Source organism: Sinohyriopsis cumingii, chromosome 8 (assembly GCF_028554795.1).
Source record: "Sinohyriopsis cumingii isolate HCF-2022 chromosome 8, ASM2855479v2, whole genome shotgun sequence".
NCBI lineage: Eukaryota > Metazoa > Mollusca > Bivalvia > Unionida > Unionidae > Sinohyriopsis > Sinohyriopsis cumingii.
The window spans coordinates 31,715,338-31,721,824 of record NC_142968.1 but is presented as its reverse complement, the minus strand read 5'-3'; the positions used below and the strand labels follow the sequence as shown (position 1 = coordinate 31,721,824).

The 6,487-nt window shown below is 33.6% G+C and overlaps 1 long non-coding RNA gene across 1 annotated transcript; it reads left to right on the top strand.

Moving 5' to 3' along the window:
- Window positions 1–3,204: 3,204 nt before the first annotated feature.
- On the top strand, window positions 3,205–6,115 carry LOC149793238 (uncharacterized). The gene is made up of 5 exons (XR_016422542.1): window positions 3,205–3,509; window positions 4,361–4,557; window positions 5,092–5,248; window positions 5,444–5,550; window positions 6,003–6,115. It is a non-coding gene; the product is annotated as an uncharacterized LOC149793238 (long non-coding RNA).
- The last annotated feature ends 372 nt before the right edge of the window (window positions 6,116–6,487 follow it).

Sequence of the window (6,487 nt, the reverse complement as noted above, 5' to 3'; positions counted from 1 at the left end):
AAAACTGGAGGCCTATATCACTTTTAAACACGGACTATAAGATTTTAAGTAGGATTTTAACAAATACAGTAAAGGGTAGGATAAACAAGATAATTAATGTAAATCAAACTTGTGGGGGAGGGATATACAAAACAATATTTTAAACATTAAAACTATAATTAACTACATAAATGAAACTGGTATGATGAGTGCTATGGTACTCTTCGACCAGGAGAAAGCTTTCGACTGATTTGAACAAAACTGTATAAAGAATGTTTTTAAAAAATTTGGTTTCGGACCCAATTTCCAAAATGGACCAAAATCCTACACACTGGGATAATTAAACGGGAAATGCACGAAAGAATTTGAAATACAACGATCAGTGATACAAGGATGTCCACTATCAATGCTAGAATACGTAATGGCAATATAAATCCTACGTCACACGATAAGAAACAATCCAGATATACAAGCAGGGGCGTATTAACCATTAAGCAGACTAAGCACGTGCATAGGATACCAGGGCCAAAGGGGGCACCACAAAGTTGAGAAAAGGGTGAAAAGAAAGAAAGAAAAAAGAATGAAGATTTGTAAAAAAAACTGATACAACTAGTGCAAATTGATCATGATGTTCTGTTTCTTGATCATGGTACACCATAGGGTTATCTTCTCAGGTGTACGTGGAAAAGAGGGGGGCACCAAGATTTGTCAGTGCTTAGGGCACCAGTGAGCCTTAATCCGCCCCTGATTATACAAGGCATACAAATACCAAACCTAAAAAAGAATTAAAAAATGCTCTAACATGCATATGATTGCAACATCTTTATAAGAGAGGGGAAATGCTATAAGCGTCGGGTTCCAAAATAAACCACAACAAGCACGAAATCTTAAAAATAGTTAACTGGAGGGGCAACCACCCTGGATTATCGCCCCCCCCCCCCACACACACACTTACTGAGAGACACTGTAAAGGCTCTAGGGGTTTACTTTGGTAATAAAAAAAAGAAGCTGTAGAAAATTATGAACATATTATCAATAAAATAAGAGAAAATGTGAAAATCTGGCCATGGCGCCATTACCTATCATGGAGCGGGCCCAAGTGGCCAAGACTTATTTATACTCAAATATTAACTACATAATTAAATCCATAGATATGGATAATACAATTTTAAACAAAACAGACAACGAAATAATAGATTATATATGGAATCATAAAATGCATCATGTAAAAAAAGAGACATTATATAGGGCCAAAAGTAGAGGGGGCTTGGGGTTGCCGAGCCCTCTACTACTATAATTAACTAACATAATTAATAGATCAAAAAAAAAAATGCACTCAGACCCGGCTACAGCGTGAGAAGCACCGTACATCTACTGGTTCGGCTTCACCTTGAGAAACCGACCAGAGATATACAAAAATAACAAATTAATATAAAAAAATCGAAGTGCCACGCAAACATATGAGAACTAATTTTAAAATATAGAGACAAAACAGATTTATGCAAAATTTAATAAGTAAAAGTCACGCTTGGATTAGGGAGGAGGTAACCAAAAATATAAAATGTAGAGTAGAGCAGGACAATTGAGGAGGTAAATTGGACAAAAAATTGGAAAAAATGGGGAAAATAAGATCTGTCAAAACACAAAGTATAATTGTTAAATACCTGCACAACACATGGCTAACAGGCGAAGAAACAATCAAACATCGTATGCTGAGGATAATGCCGAAATGCCCTTTATGTAAAACAGCGAACTTCACCAAACTACATACGATTGTCCAGTGTGATAAAACTAAACATAATAGGATAAAGTTAATAATATAAGTATGACAAAAATAACATTTTATTCATAGATTTAGACTACGAAAACAAAATCGTTCTAAAATGTATAGACTATATAGTAACTACGATGGTATCCTGTGGACAGGTGATAAAGATTTTTAAATAAGATACGTGGTAAAAATAAGAATATTAACCACAACAAGAACTCAAAACGTCTTACGACGAATAGATACTTACCGTCAGGTTGATATAACGCAATTGATGTTGGAATTGGGGGAGAGAGGGGGAGGAAGGAATAGGTATTACAGACCGAAGGGTCGCGTAGCGCAATTGCGAGCTGATGCCATACCCATACCCCCTCCTCGCACCCCACAAAAGCCATATTTCAAATATTTCAAAGAAACCCATATAACTTTTTTTTTTTTAAAAGAGAAAAGGGAAGAAAGGAAGAAAGAAAAAAATAAAAGAATTTTGTAATTTAATTTTTGTTCTTCTTTCTCTGAAAGAAAATTCTAAAGACATATATAGGAAGGGATACAGGGAAAATATAAGGGGGAAGTAAATGGCGATGACATCATGGGGCTAAGTCACAGGGCTCAGTGAAGTGCACAGGCCCATCATGAGTCTTTGAAAACACCCAATGTAGAACATAAACAGACAAAATAAAGACACAAATACATACTGTATAACACTTAGTTTAAAACCCTACTAACTTCTCCCGCACTGCATGGTTGACCACTATAGAATAATGTGGTCTCATAAATACGTTTGGATCTTTCAATAAAGCATAATCAGATAAACTAAATAAAGGAGGCCTAACGCGACCCAGGAAAAACACATAGAGAATAAAGAAGCGTGAACCTTGGATCGAGCGTAACCTACCTATCAACATCTTTAAAGACTATTATGAGGAACGACACATATTATCACTCGAATAATAAAATAGGAAATTATTTTTTTTTAAACAAAATCTAAATAGTACACCATTCCATCGTCAAAATTAGAAAACCATAAAACAAATTAAAAGATACAATATAACATCATAAAGGAAGAAATACAACTGGGAAAGTATTTGATCTATACTTGCTGTCTCAAACATAAAGAAAATATAGCATACACACAATATAACACCATTACATATAGCAAACACTGAGACCTAGGCGACATATAGCAAAGGTTACAAAACATTTCAAGGGAAGGAACTTCGAGCAAGGTGAGGGAAACCAGACTCGGACGAACAACCCTTTAGATAACACTATGGAAACATAAATACCCCATAAACAATTCTAAAAACTAAATTTTTTATATAAAATGGTATGTTCTATTTAGTTTATCTGGTCTCTTTTTATTTTTTATCAATTGCTTTTATACCATGCCACAATTGGACATTCTTTATCAAAAGTATGTATAAATTTCATCATTTTTCTGTCTGTTTAATAAGATGTGTTTAAGAGTACTTACTTACTCATGATGCTGTATATATGAGATTAGATGATTTGTTAAAAAAGAATGCATTTTGTGATATATTGTATCACTGCTTTATATACAGTGGTCATTGCAACCAGTATGCATTTTGTTTACATGCCAAAAAATCCAGTCTGATTTCTTTGTTTCTTTTTTACTGCAATTAAGGAGTAGTGATAATCTTTATACTCTTAGCTGCATCCAGAAGGACAACACCATCACCATCCCCATCCACTCTGGAGTGGAGAATATAAAGATTTCTCTCTGCCAGTTCCTCTGCAAGTAGTAAGTATTGAGGATGGAAAAAAATGTACATTATAGAATAATGAAACAAATACTACAGGTGTTGACTTTTATATAATCTCTCATTTCATTTACAGCTCTCTAAATACGAGTAGGTCAATTATATACTGTATTTATGAATTTAATTCTCATCTAAGGTAGTAGAACTGTTTTATGTTTGACAAAATGTTGGGTAATTTGTGGCCATACACTAAAAACACATTTTGTAGCATTTAAAAATGCTTATGTTCAATGCACGTAAAACTCATTGGTTTGTTGTCACTTCAGTTGATAATAGTCTTGTCATCTTGTAGACATTTTGAATGTTAGTGTTCAATGCTAAGGTCATATACCTTGATTCAACATCAAAATTTGTTTGCAAAATGGAAGATTATGACATGAAAGCACAAGTTCTTGTAGCTTAGATACTGTTATTTCAGAACATTGTGAGATGTTAATTAATTAAATTATAGGTCATAAAACATACTGTTCAAGACTTATTTGTGCAAATAAACAATGAATTGTTTTTCATTGATGTGTCGACTGTTCATCATTCCATTGGTTTTTTTATTTTTCTTTCTGATGTATACCATTGTCTTGTGTAAGTCAGACGCCTAAACCATCTACATTGAATGCAGACTTTACAGACACCAGCAGTGAAACAACATATCCAGGGAATAAAAAAATAAAGGATTATAGGGAAAAGTTTTCATATAAACTGTACAAAGACCATGTATTTCATTTCATAAATATATTTCATTGTTAAACCCATGTTCACTGTACAGATCTTTTTAAGGAGTTTATAATAATGATCTTGATCTTTCAAAACTAATTTCATCACAAATCTGTTACAGATTTCCAGTTCAATGTACTTATGAAACTGGACACAAATATTGAGAATTTGTTGGAGCAGCTGGCCCTCCAAGTTCATATACAAGGCCCAGACACAGAATATAGAGAAGAAATTCTTGCAATGCCATGTGATTCAGTGGAGGAACTAGAGGGCCTTTTCCAGAGGTTGGAGGAGAATCCCAAACTCTCCAAGAAGATGGTACATTGGGGCTTTATTTTCTATTTAAAAAAACTGTTATAACCTTTATTTGCTGTTGTGAACCTCAATATGCATTATGCAAGTAATTATTTTTGGGGGTGGGGTGAACATGTAGTGGTCGGCTGTTTTGTCTTACGGATGTAGGCCAAAACATGTTTAGCAATGAACATGTAACAGGTATTTTACTACATATACACTATTACATATTATGTGGCTACTTTAATTCAATCCTTTACTACATATACACTATTACATATTATGTGGCTACTTTAATTCAATCCTTGAGTGAATGTCATTTATGAAGTTAATAGATTCACGGTGGTTAATTTGGTTTATAATTGCTATTAGTACATTGTGTTGCATAGTTAATGTTATCAAATTTTTTTCAAGTTAGAGAAATTAAATTTGCTTGCAAAACCATGGCAAAAAATAACTATATACAAGCATATTTTGTCACATCGATCATGAAATACTACTACTAATAATAATATCAAAATCAAAAAATAGTAATATTATTATTATTATTATTTTCAGATATGCTACTTGAGCTCCCTTGGCAGGTTTACAATTGGGGATAGTGTCTGCAGGATGATGAAAAAGCTTAAAACAAAAAGACTGGCCAGAGTATAGTCCAAAGGGACGTAAAGGGAAAAAGCATTTCAAGAGCTTGTGATATGTCAGGTTTTGATAAGTAAGTATGGCTTGATTTAAATTGTGTTTTTCATGTGACTTGCCAGAGATTTTTAAATGAATTGATAAAGTAACTTGAGACACATTTCAAAGTACATGTTTTAAAAATATTCCATTGATTATTGCTGGCATTTAGAAAAATGCAATGCATCCTTTGTTGTGAAACTTATTTTAAAACATTGTATTACTCTTGCAGAAGCCTGCTTGAAAACTAATGGCAAAGGAAAGGCAAATGGAATGGAAGAGACCATATCAGAGACCCTCAAATATGCACCCAACCAACGCAGAATGATAAAAAACAAGGTAATCCAAATGACTCTTATTTCATCAATATTGGATTCAGTTTCGTCTTTTAAAGCATAGTATTTACAAAGCGGATGCATTTCTAAACTGATAACAAAATCAGCTTATCCTATTGCCCAGGACTATCAGAGCTAGAGTCCAGCTAACTACAATATGCATATATCTTGTCTGATCGGACAAGTGCCTCCATTTGGAATTTTTATTCACATGAAATATTTGGATGAAATAAATTCATCTTTGTGCAAACTGATTGCACCATCCACTTGCCAGAAATGACAAGTAAGTGCAAAGTTATCTTGTATCATGGCTTAACGATAGTAAGGGAAGCACAAGTGCAGTGAAGAAAATTTCATACATTTTTATAATGCTGATTAACATGACTTCTGCATATGTAACTAGTGCTGAGATGATATGACTTTATTTAAGCATTACAATTTTGTTTTAATTTGCAGGTGCCTGAGCAGAAGAAGTAATAGATAAACTTTACAGTGGAGATGGAGACTGATTCTGATTCATAATCTTAATTAAATCTAGAAAATAAACATTAAAGTCATATTAAAATATCTGTTGTATTGTTTCCTTCTTTCATTTTTCTCTTAAAAACAAATGTCTGAACCTTTAGTCTGTAAATTCAGTGGATTCCTTATCAGCCCATCTACTTTTACTTTACACCATGCTACTTTAAAAAAAAAAATGAATTATCCCCATTGGGGTAGGTCCCCCCAACCCCCCACCCTACTTTGTCAACTTACCTGCCACATTTAAATCTAATGGAAGGCCCTGCTGTAAAGCCTGTTAGTAAAACTACCCAACAAGAGGATTTCATACATTTGCAACTCCTAGATGGATGGTAATGTTTTCATTTTTGTAATGTAGATTTGGACATTCTTGCCACCAGTATGGAATATGTGTTTCAGAAACACAAGCAGCTTTCATC